The sequence below is a fragment of the Mustela nigripes genome, chromosome 9 (assembly GCF_022355385.1).
Source record: "Mustela nigripes isolate SB6536 chromosome 9, MUSNIG.SB6536, whole genome shotgun sequence".
Classification (NCBI taxonomy): domain Eukaryota; kingdom Metazoa; phylum Chordata; class Mammalia; order Carnivora; family Mustelidae; genus Mustela; species Mustela nigripes.
The window spans coordinates 38,780,577-38,793,970 of NC_081565.1; positions in this window are offsets into that span (position 1 = coordinate 38,780,577).

Here is a 13,394-nt window from a genome sequence, read left to right on the forward strand (position 1 = left end):
GGTGAGTGCTGTGAAGTGTGTAAACCTGGTGATTCACAGACCTGTACCCCTGGGGATAAAAATATATGTTTATCAAAAATAAAAAATTAAAAAAAAAAAAAAGAATGACCATACTTTGGAAATTTATTCTAGTCTATTTTAAATTTTATTTGCTTCTTTGTTTTGCCTTCCATGTCTCTTTGCTGAGAGATTGTGAACTCTTCACATTGTGAACAGATAGAGATAGAAAAGGCTCTTTTGTCAGAGGACCAGGAAGATGGTAAGTTTTGGGACAGAAGTCTTAAGACTTTCCTTGTCTTCATTCTAGGAGAGTCTCAGCAAAGAAACTACAACTCTGTGGCAGGCGAAAGTGGTGGATGAGCTACAAAATGTGTGTGTGTTGGGGCGGGTATGGTGGCAGGCTCTTTTCTCCTACTAATTTGCCCCCAAAGTAGGTGCTGTCCAGGATGCACCAGGAGTTGAAAACTACTGATTAGTGGGTCATTAGTGGGCTAAGGAAGCAGGATATGCCTATATGTTCTAGAATGGCAGTAAATTGGCACAACTTGCTTCAAGAAATTTGGCAAAATATGTTAAGAGCTATGCAAATGATCTTATCTTTTGATATTTGTTGTCATTCCACAATCTTTAATTAACTTGAAGGCATATGCCCTAAGAAAAAAATCCAAATAAGTTTAAAGGCCAAAAAAAAAAAAAAAAAAAGAAGAAGAAGAAGAATAGATTCACTGGAGCTTTATTATGTAAATGAAATCGTTTCATTATATCGTCAAAATGATTTATGTTAAAATTAAAAAAGGAATAAACTAAACTAAACTAAAATTTTTAAAAAAAGAAATTTAAAAAATAGACATGCAAAAGGAAAACACAGGTATATGAATCAAAAAGTTCAGGTTAGAAGTTTATTATGGAATTTGATGTACTGGACATCTCACTGTGACAGTAAATAGGTTAAAAAATTATCTATATAATAATAAAACATTAAATATTTAAAAAATGAAAAAAAAAACAAAAAAAACAAAAGATGTTAACATGAATTATGTTCAGTCATTCATGGGATCATTGTGAAAACTAGGGAAGAAGTTAAAATCCATATGAAGTAGTATTATGTAAAGAAATCGATTTAAAATTGAATTTGAGATATGAACAAACTACTTGAGCAACAAAAATGGTTAATTTTAAAGACTTTTACAAATATTTCTCAGAATTATAATAATAATGGTATTGTGATATTTTAAAGAGACTCATAATAACTTAGTCTTCATTTGGCTACAGTATTGGTTTAAAAAAATCAATTTTTCTAGAGTCCTGCATTACCCATTGGATAATATCTTTTAGCATCAGAGGTGTTTATAAACTGAAACAAAATAATATAAGTAGATGTGCAACTGAGGCAAACATTTTGGCATAAGTATCAAAATTCTTAATATTTTTCAGTCAATGAGAATTTGGAGACTATCTTCCAAAAAACTGACAAAGCATATCTTTCACTTTTCTATTCGTCCAAGAATTCACTAACACTTTTTTTTCCCCTGTTCTTTTTAATTTGGCCAAATAGCTTCCTTGTTATAAAGCATGTTGGTAAGGTTTTTGGAACAAAATAATGAAATGGTTCACACACCTAAATTCTCTGGACTATGATTTTTTTAATTTCACACAGCTTTGCACTCACATATTCTGGCTGGCAATGGGAGTGGAAGTGACAGGAGTGCAGTATGTCAGTTCCAGCCGTGTTCTCCACTCCTGATGGGTGGAGTGAACTGAGACTTTTAAGATACTGCTAACAGTCTGGAATTCAATTCAGTTAATCCAACACTGATTGTCTGCCCTTCAGGAAAGGCGGACACAATACAAATTAGTACAATAACACAAGGGATATCTGAAAGGAATATATTCAGTGATGTGGAAATACAGGTAACAGTGTAGCCAACTCTTCCTAGGCATGGGGCAGGTCAGAGACTGTTGCACTGTGGCTTTGAATGCGTCCTTGAAGCACTGGGTAAAGAAGGTTGAGGCAAAACCCCGATTCTTGAAAAACCTTACATTTTTACAGAAAAATATCTGAGAAGATCCATTTCTCATAAAATCATTTGGAGAATGAGGCATAGAAGAGATCTTCCCCAGATTAATGGAAGACATCTTCAAAAACAAAACAAAACAAGATTATAGCTAACATCATACTAAATGGCAAATGATGGAATATTTTCACCTTAAAAGCAGGAGCAAATCAAGGCTGTATACTCTTATTACTTCTATTTTACACTGGATTGGTGGTTCTGGTTCCAGCCAGTGAAACAAGACAAGAAAAAAAAATCAAGGCATCCAGATTGGCAAGGAAGAAATGAAATTATCTTTATTTGCAAAAGATATGATGAAATAGGAAATCTCATGGACTCTAAAGCAAGAGCTAATAAGTGTGTTTAGCAATGCTGCAGCATGGGTGGTCAGTATGCAAGGTTATATTTCTATATTAGCAACAAACAAGTTGAGACAACATGTGTGAAATACATAGGAATAAATCTGCCAAAAGATATGAGAAACAGGCACGTTGAACATTATGAAAGAGTACTGAGAGGACTTAAGAAACTCTACGTAAAGATGTACTGTGTTCATAGGTGTGATGACTCAAAATTATTAAGATGACATTTCTTCCCAAATTGATTTATAGTTGCAATAAAATTCCAGTCAAAATCCCAGTAGATTCCTCTGGACAGTGACCAGTTTATTCTAATATGTATAAGAAATTTATATGAAAATCAGAACACCTAAATAGCCAAATGAGCTTTGAAAAAGAACAAACTTAGAGAACCAATGCTACATGATTTCAAGACATTATGAAACTATAGTAATCAAGGCAATATGGTATTGTTATAAAAATAGACATATCGATGGAATAGAATAGAGAAGACAAAAATAACCCACACATTTGTAGCCTGGATTTTTACAAAATGTTCAGAGGTGGAGAAAGAACAGTTTTTTCATCCAATGGTGCTGTAACAATTGGACTCCTATAGGCAAAAAACAACAAAACAAAACAAAAAACAAACAAACAAAAAAACCAACAAAAACAAAAACCCAAACTTGATCTGTATCTTATGCCATGTACAGAATTAACTAAAAATCCATCATAGGAGACAATGCATATAATGAGTCATAAGTGTGGTTTTAAAGAACTGGTCCCTTCCTCAAGGTGTGATGGCTCTGGAACGCCTGTGGCAGAGGTTGGGTCCTCTACTGCAGGACATCTACCACAGTTCACCTTCTCCCTTAGCCCAGTCCTGCATCCTTTACCCCTCAAATTATTGTCTCTTTGAGTATTCCCAATAATCCTCTTGCACTAAAATATCAGAATTTTAGAGTCTGTTTCCCAAAGAAAGTAAAGGCATCCAGATTGGAAAGGATGGTTGGCAAAGACCGTATTTAGACAATGAAGTTAAAAAGTCAGATGTTTGTGCTAATATGTAGAGCCACCTTTAATGCAACAGCTACAGTTGCTGATTGATACACCTGTTGTTTTGGCAACTCAGACAGGTTAGAGGAATTGCTGAAGAGATATTTTTAAAAACAATGAGTGACCCTTGATGAAGTTCTGAACAAAACTGTGTATCATCTTTTCTTAACCGACTTAAGTCCTACTCCAAGAAAATTAAATGCATATAAAAAGAGTCTAAAACAAATTGTTTTGAGGATAAAAGAAGTTACTTATTGACTCAGACTATTTTAAATGTGGTTTTCTCCTACATCAGTGTATGCTGAGTCAGTTGGAGGTTTGGTAGGGTATATGACAATTCTTCCTGATACAGATTTGCCCTGCACACCTAGTACCTCTATCCCTTCCTTAGTTAATACTCTTAATACTCTTCAGTTATTGTGGCTACCCTAAAATGATTCCTGAAGTATTCAAACGTGCCTTAGGGATCCCACTGAGAAAGACCTGTTATAGAGGGGAATACGTGATGTAGCAGGAAACTTTGGTTTTATTCCATAGGTCTTAAGGAGGCACTGCAGTCCTTGAAGTGGAGCAGTGACATGTGTGTGTGGGAAGAGAACTTTGGTCCCAGTGTGACTGAGGAATAAGGAAAAGAAGAGGGTTTAAGGGTGGAAAGAGATACATCCGTTATCAGACTATAGCAGTAGTTTAATTCACAAATAACAATAGGCTAAAATAAGGTAGGAACACTGGAAATAAACTGATAAAAAGAGATTTAGAAATCCTCAGGAATCATAGGGTGACTGACTATGGTGAGTGAAGGATGTAAAGTCTTGAAGGACCAGGTGCCAGGCACACATGACCCATAAAGGCAAAATAAAGAGAGGAATTGAGATTTTTGTGGATATTTTATTTTACTCTGTTTAGTTGGATGGTCGGTAAAAATAGCTTTAGCTGTTTTTACGCTGAGGTAAAGATAGAAATATAGGATACTTGAATGTGGCTTTTACTATCCATACTTGATATATTGAGATATGTGTGCGATTTGTCAAATGTTCATGGCCATTTAGATTCTTTTCACTGTTTTTTTTAATTGAAGTATAGTTGACATGCAGTGTCACATTAGTTTCAGGTGTGCAACATGGTGATTCCACAAGTCTACACGTTATATTCTCTGCTCACCGCAAGTGTGGCCGCCATCTGCCACCATACAATGTTACTACAATGCCATTGATTGTATGCACCTGCTGTACATTTTATCTCATGACTTATTCATTCCATGACAGGAAGCCTGTATCTCCCACTCCTTTTCACCCATTTTGAATTTTAGTTAATTCTGTACATGGCATAATGGGTGGAGGACATCTACCACAGTTTTTGCCCCTAACCCTTACCCCTTTGGCAACCATTACTTCTCTGTATTTATAGGTCTATTTCTGCTTTTTGTTTGCATGACCATTTGAATATAATAATAAATTTCCAATTAGTTAAATTTTCAATTTTTTTTCTTTTTTTGGAGAAAGAGAGAGAGAGTTGGTGGGGGAAGGGACCAAGGGGGGAGAGAGAGAGAAAGAGAGAGAATGCTAAGCAGTCTCCATGCAGTGCAGAGCCTGATGCAGGGCTTGATATCATGACCCTGAGATCATGACATGAGCTGAAATCAATAGTTGGATGCTTAAACGACTGAGTCATCCAGGTGCCCCTAAATTTTTGTTCACTAACTTGGAAACTCTAATAGAACCAGAACTTGGGTCTGATTTTCTGTTGTATCTCCAGTCTCTAAGTCATGCCTCATCTATACTGAACAACCAAAAGAGAATTGCTGAGTAGGAATGCATATAGGAATATATGCATCCTGTGGCTATAGAAAAGGTATAACTTATGAGTCATTAGCATATTTTTAGAAGAATTTAATGAAGTAGATCTGATGGTCTATGGAAAGTTTACAAATGCTGAACTGAAAGTGCTGAATGGTCCTGAATGTGCTGCTAACTATGTGACCCTGGGCGAGTCTTTGGACTCAGATCTCCGATCTGAGTTCTCTGTAGAGCTGAGCGATTGGACAAAGACCTTTAGTTTTCTTTCTTTCTTAAGATATCTGTTTATTTCTTTGGGAGGGAGGAAGGGCAAGAGAGCATGAGCAGTGGGAGCAGCAGAGGGAGGGAGAAGCAGGCTTACTGCTGAGCAGGGAGCTCGACGTCAAGCTTGATCCCAGGACCCTGGGATCGTGACCCGAGCTGAAGACAGACGTGTAAACAACTGAGCTACTCAGGTGCCCCAAAGACCTTTAGTTTTCCCAAGACACCCAAATGAGTAGGAATGAGAAGTTTATGCTCAAGAGAAGATAAAATGTAACAATTAAGAGAAGAAAGAAAGAGAAAACAACAATGTAATATTGGAAGCCATAAAAGAGAGATAAGTGCCATGCCCAGAATTCCAATTTAATTGGCACCCCAGTAATTCTAATGCATGAAAATTGAGACAGAATGACAGCAGATTGGGTTAGTGTGATTCAAGATACTGGGCTGTTGAGGGGAAAAATAGTCAAGATTTCTGACATTTCTCTGACTTTTGAACTAGATGTCACAGTTAGAGGATGGATATGGTCCATCAAAACAAGAAGGAGGAAGATACAGCCTCCAGAAAAAAGGCATCAATCCAGGGGAAAAACAAAAGAAATTTCAAGGATCGAAGCAGAGGAATTCCCTGAATAAAGGCTTTCCTGTAGAATGAGAGACAAACCTGTCTGAATATTAAGAGCATGAAAGTTTCAGAAGAGATTTCTTTAAACAAATAGGACTAATAGTATAAATGATGTGATTGGTCACATGTGACATTTCATTTAAAGGCTTTAAGACTTTAGGAAGGTGTTTGAAGAATTAGCAACACGTACAAAGAAACATTAATGATGAAAAAAGAAAACATTAAATCAAACAAAACAGTGCTCAGTTGTGTACAATATATATGTATATTTAGTAAGTTACATATGGCATGTATAAATTATATATAGTAAACATAAATCTATAAAAATAAGTATATAATTATATAAATATATAAAGTATATTTATAAAATATATAAATATATAAGGTATATAAAAACATAACTTGGGACACCTGGGTGGCTCAATGAGTTAAAGCCTCTGCCTTCTGCTCAGGTCATGATCTCAGGGTCCTGGGATCAAGCACCGCATCGGGCTCTCTGCTCAGAAGGAAGCCTGCTTCCTCCTCTCTCCCTGCCTGCCTCTCTGCTTACTTGTGATCTCTTTATGTCAAAGAAATAAATAAAATCTTAAAAAAAACCAAAAAAATAACTTATTTAACCAATAATTGTCATATAACTATCAGGAGATTGTCGTGGAAAAGCAGAGAAAATGGTAAGAAAGGAGAACTGAATTATCATCTTCATAATTTAGACTCGGTAGATAATATACTTAATTGGTGTTACAAAAGGTAGTAGTGTATGTATGTTAGAAACATAGAGGTATGTGAATGTCATAAAATCTTAAAAAATGGGAAGTAGTTGCCTCTGTGGAGGGGTCTGGCAGGGTTTCTCAATCTGGTGCTATTTGAAATTCATTGTGGGACTCTGTCCTGTGCATTTCAGTGTGCTTAGCAGTATCCATGGGCTCTCCCCACCAAAAACCATTATCAACTCTCTCTTCAAATAATGACAACCAAAAATGTCTCCGGACATTGCCTAATGTCTCCTGTGTGGCAAAATTACCCTTAGCTGAGAACCATTGGATGGCAGAGAAGGGCAGAATTAACATGTTGATATAAATGTTTACAATTTGACTTCTAAAATTGTGTACTTGTATTATTTTGATACAATAAATACTAATTTAAAATGAGAGATGAACAAGATGATTTTGCACATCCTTTCAAGTCTAAAATGCTGCAAGGTCAAATTCCCAAGTAGTACTCCTCAGTTACGTTTTATTTAGCTGTAAATGTATTTTCTTGACAGTGAAATCTCTGCTGAATGGTTTAGATAAGCACAGTTGAATGGGTGGTTCTAGGTACACAGATACATGTAAAACCTTATCCCTGATTTCAGACCACTTACCAACCTATCTGGACATTTGACATAAGTAACAATATAATCACAGAGAGATTTTTGGGGAGGCTTTGGGGTCAGAGGAAAATCTTTATTCCCCACCTTTCCCCCACATTAGCTCCTTGTCCATGAGTGATATCTGGCACATTATACCCACTGTAAAAATAACAGTAGTATTTTTAGCTTTCCTTCTCCTGAAAAATCTTTCTCAGTTTTATGACTACGAAAACATGATAATCTATGTTTATCTGAGTTGTACAAGCAATAAATGCTATTGGTATTTCAAGGAGGAAGCGATAACTTACAAAAGAGTGGGACAATATTCTTACAGGAAAGCACAAAATAGGGCTCATGTATTTTAGCTTCTTAGGTCCTTGCCAGCAAAGGTTCTGCTCCTCATAATGGAAAAGACAAACTAATAACTTTCCCATCCCAAACTCAGTGTGATTCCTGAGAGAGTGATCCTAATTTTTATGTTGCCATCATACCTGATAGCCTGTCCCTGACCACTTAAGGTATTGGTTTGGTACAAAATTCAACATAAAAATGGCCTGGCTTAACACTGATAATAAGGTCCTGGGAATGAATTTCTCCTTTACTGAGTTTATCAAGGTTGTTGGTTTTCAACAAATGCGAAAAATTGCTGCATAGACAGAGATTTTTGTTTGTTTGGTTTTTGATAAATAAGAATTCAGATGCTTTTAAAACCTAGGTATAAATGTGGCTTTAAGTGGTAAGCCTCTTAAATCAGTCTGGATATATTTTCTTCTGATCTACCTTTCCAGGATAATTATTTGTTTTTCGGAAGAATAATCTTCTTTATCCCACATCAGTTTTGTTGCAGTTCACATTGTTATTATTTATTAGTACAGATAGAACCAAGGGCATTTTCACAAGGCATATACTAGATTTTTATTTTTTAAACCCAAGAACGGACTGAAGTTTGCTAGTGAAACTGCTTTGGTAAATACCATCAATTCTGATGACAGATTATTTTCAATAATCCCAGGCAATTTTGTTATACCACTGTTACGTTTAGGTGATAGCAAATTAAAATGATAAAATGTCTTTATCTCTTTCCTGCAGCTGTTTTAGCTATCCCATAAAATGAGTTTATACTGTCAGCTGTACCTGTCCAGAAATATATAAATACCAGTGGCATTGTTCCTTAAGTATTCTGCTAGTCACCACACCTCATAGACAATCTAATGGTCCATTTCTAAAGAAAACGTTTCAGTGTCTGTTTTTCAATTATTTGAGAAAAAGACACATTCATTGCTTTGCGTGGTGTCAGGGTCATCTTACCATATATATTATGGTGAATTACTGTAATAGGAGCACTTGGCATGTTGCGTTAGAGTGAAGAGAAAAACAGATTGGATGGAAACAAGAAGAATTCATTCTTCTTCCTCTCTAGTGTATATGCCCTGACTACCACCAGGGGAACTCATTAACCTTTCTTCCACTGTAAATGTTTCTAGAAAGCAGAACTGAATTGAACAAGCCGTGCAGTCAGATAGCCTTTCTGTCCTTCCCTGCTGAAGATAAACGTCTCTTTCCTAGATCCTTTAAAAGTGGATGATTTAAATAAAAATTTGGATTTGGTTTTGTTCTCCTCAATATACTTTTGTGGGTAGTTTGTTTTCATTTCTGGATGCACATGTTAATATTTTTCTGCTTAGGAGCCTAATATTTTCTGCCTAGTGACCCTCAGGAGATCTGTACTGAACTTGTAGTTTCACTTTTTTCACAATTTTTGTTTTGTTTTGGAATTCTTTTCAGAAGCCCTGTGCTTGGCATGGTGCTGGAGCAAGTAGCTCTTAGTCCATCAGGAATCAAGTTCATAGATTCATGGAGGGCACACCATCTCCCTCTTTGCTCACTTGGTACTTGAGGCACAGCTCTTTTTCCACAGGAGGCACTCCATGGCTTTCATGTCACTTCTTTTTAGGTCCGTTTTTTGGAACATGCTTGTCTGAAGTCCAACTATGCTATGTGTGTGTTATTGTTGAACAGCCTGGTGCAGTGTTCTGCCTCATCTCTTAGCATTCTTCTGTAAACAGCTGAACTACACTAAGACTATCATTACTCTGGAAATAGAGCAAGTTGTCTACTTCTGTGATTTGTAATTTGTTTGGATCTGACTTTGCTTCCATCAGTCATATCCTTGTATCTAAAGGAAAGACCATTACATTCTGCTGGACACTCCAACTAGTTCTATTTAGAAACAGTATACCTCAGCATGTCAAAATGGCCCTGTTTCTTGAAGGAATCCATGCCAGTGGATGCCAGGTAACAAATGATCATCGTTATAATAAATGAATATCAATTGGGAACTGTCTGGTTCCAGGTCAGCTTTAAGTCCCTCCTTTTCATGGGACTGTTTCTTTGTAATTTGGACTTATGCTGCTAAAGTGTGTAGTACTTCCTTCTAGACCAAATGTGTCTTGATCCGGGACACAGAGGAGCATGGCGGCTGAGATCAGGGGTCCTGTACTCATAGGAACAGAGCTTAAATCTTTCCTAAATCCTTTCTCTACCATTCTCTCTATTTCATCACTCTCTCTCTTTCATCTCATGTACTTATGGGCGAGTTAAAATTAAGTGACCTATTTAAGGGAGTTACCAACTTTCATGGTATATGCTAAGTATTTTTTAAATGTGAAGAAAAACAGTAAGTAACACAAATATCACCTTGGCACAACTTTTGATTTGAACACTTAATGCTCTCTGAGGATCCCTGAAAACAGCCTAGCTTTCTGAATGCCCTCTGTGCCAGTACTGAACAGGATAGAATCTTCCAATAATATTTTCCCCTGGGAGATATCCTGGTTCAGACACACCAAGGTACTCATGTCCTTCAAAGAAAGTAAGAGAACAACCCATTATTATCCAGTTCTCACAATTTAGTATGATGGTGACTGTCTTGTCTTTGCAAACACTGAAAATTATTCCTACGTGCTTTGAGACTTGCCAATAAAAGTGCCTAAGCAATTCTTTTAAATCTTGGAAAAATGCATTAGCATTCAGGGTTTCAGAAATTACTATTAACCAAAAGCAAGTGCTTTGTTCTTAAAAATGTCAGACACCACTTTTTTTTTTTTTTAAGATTTTATTTATTTATTTGACAGAGAGAGATCACAAGTAGGCAGAGAGGCAGGCAGAGAGAGAGAAGGGGAAGAAGCCTCCCTGCTGGGCAGAGAGCCCAATGTGGGGCTCGATCTGAGGACCCTGAGCTCATGACCTCAGCTGAAGGCAGAGGCTTAACTCACTGCGCCACCCAGGTGCTCCAAAGACACCATTTATTGTAACTAAGACGGTGTTTTGCTTTTTGTTGGTTTTTGTTTTGTTTTTATTGAAAGAAAACAAAAAAGTCTCATTATAATGATTTGATCTCTAGTTTTGTTCCATGGCTTAGAACCTAGGTATAGCATTAAAGCTACAACATACCAGGAATATTGACAGTCACTTAAAAGCTGATGTATCTAGGGATACTTTTAAAGAACAGAACTATTGCCTTTTGTGTTAACATAAAGTACTTTTATCTAGATGGATATAACTTTTCTCAGTGGGTTTGTGGAGACAAGATGATATTTTCTAGGTTGATATTAGACAATTATTTGTAAACATACTCAGAGTTCTTATTGTGTAAAATGGTTGTCATCTGTCCAATTTGGAGTGCATATCATAGATCCTGACTGAGCCTACTTTTGCAAAGGAAGTCAGTATGAAATTGCATTCTGTTAACTTGTCTGCTGACTTACAAAAGAGATGAAGCAAATGAAGTAATTCTGCCAAAAAATGGAACTGCATGTCCTGGATAACTAGGATCTGGACCTAGAGCCATTATCCCCAGCCATCATGGGAAGTGCTGGCTTTACACCCAAGCAAAGAGATCTCAGTTTGTATTCCTATTAGACATATGGAATGTTCTATTTGGCTGGTGGTATCTTAATCCATGAAACCTGAATACTTACCTTACATTAGAAAAAAAGATTACCATTTATAAAGATATTGTGAAAATTAAGATAATATACATAAAGCATTCAGCAAAATGAATGACATCTAAAAGTATGAGCTCCTTCTACAAATATCAATATCTCTACTATCATTATTATTATCATTATAAAAAGTATACCTTTGGTTGCCTCTCATTTTTCCTTTCATTTTTTTTCTATTTGTGTTTTTGAGCCACAGCCTCATATGTGAAATCCCTAAGAAGAGGGAAATCAGATCACTTTATGTCTAATAGAAATTTGCTCATCCCGAGGCCAAAAGAAACACTAATCAAGTCAAGTGTCACAAGTATATATGAAGACAGTAGTAGATCACTAGAGGGTTAATTGTTCAAGTAGTTGGGGACTACTTTCCCTTGAGATGTATTGACTCCAAATGTCTCCAACCTAACCGTATACTGGTAGGTACTGTCAGGAGAATAGTCCACAATTGAGTGATCCTAAGTGTTCCATGCAAGGGAATTTTTTAGACAAATAATAAGAGGCTGCCCTCCCTGCCTCTCCCTCTGGATCTCTCCATGAAGTGAAGTGACTCTGGGCAGTTATAGAATTTTTCTGAGAGGTCTGCATGAATGTGACATAGAAATTGTCTTTGATACTCTCAGTGGGCATTTATTCATCTATTTATTTATTCGTAAACTCATGCACTAGTTTCTGTTAGGCACTGGGCATTTTTCTGGACTTTGGGGAAAGTGTGGTAAATAGGATGGGTTGGCTTTGGCCCAGATAGCTTGCAGTCTGGTGCAGGAGAGAGACATTGAAGTTGAAGTCAAAGTATGATGAGTGAAATGAAAGGACAATGGAGGCTATAATAGAAGCATGGAGAAGAGGGCATCCAAACTGCAAAGAGAGGTAGAAAAGTAATAAAAGATATATTGTAAAATAAAAGATTTAAATAAGTTGGGTAAGTGGAATCAAATGAGAGGTGAGTTGGCATCATTGTGATGTTTCAAGAAGATAGGATAACAAGTTCAAATTGATGAGCAAACAAAACCAAACGAACAAAACCCATCATGCTGCTTATAAAGCAGTACGATAAAAGCTTGTATCGGGAAGCTGTAATTTGTATGGTGACTGATGGAATGCTACAAAGAGTTTTTAATGGCACTAAAGCAAACAGAACGTATGTTTTAAGAAGTTCTGTTAGATAGTCTGGCAGTATGTGGATTTGAAGTGGGGAGAAGTTGGAGAGAGGGCAACTGGTTTGAAGGCTACTAATGATATGTCAGGAAAAGATGCTGTTGGCTGAAGGTGAGACATGGAAACATAGAGATCAAGGATTCAGGGATTTGGTTCTTCATCCATTATGTATTACTGAATTAACTACTCTATAAACACACCAAGTTGTGTTAACGACAAAGAGGAGGAAGGCGTGGCTCTTGCTGTAGAGAAACTAGGAAAGAAAAACTGTTAGAGCAATTTGCTAAAATGAAATTCACCCACAGCCCATTCAAGGAAGGATCAATTCTTCTAAATATTGTTATCATCATCATCATCATCATCAGTATTTTTAGAGTACTGTGCTGAGTGCTTTATATACATTATTTTATCTGGCTCTCTTTACCACTCAGTAAACTGGGCTCTGGGCTCTACTCTTTTTTTAAAAAAATTTATTTTATTTTATTTTTTATTAACATATAATGTCTTATTTTCTTCAGGTCTGTGATTTATCAGTCTTACATGATTCACAGTTTGTTTCCTGAGATTAAGAGTCTCTTATGGTTTGTCTCCCTCCTGATCTCATCTTGTTTCATTTTTTCCCTCCCTACCCCCCACAAGCCCTCACCCTGCCTCTCAAATTCGTCATGTCAGAGAGATCATATGATAATTGCCTTTCTCTGATTGACTTATTTCACTTAGCATAATACCCTGTAGTCCCATCCATGTTGTAGCA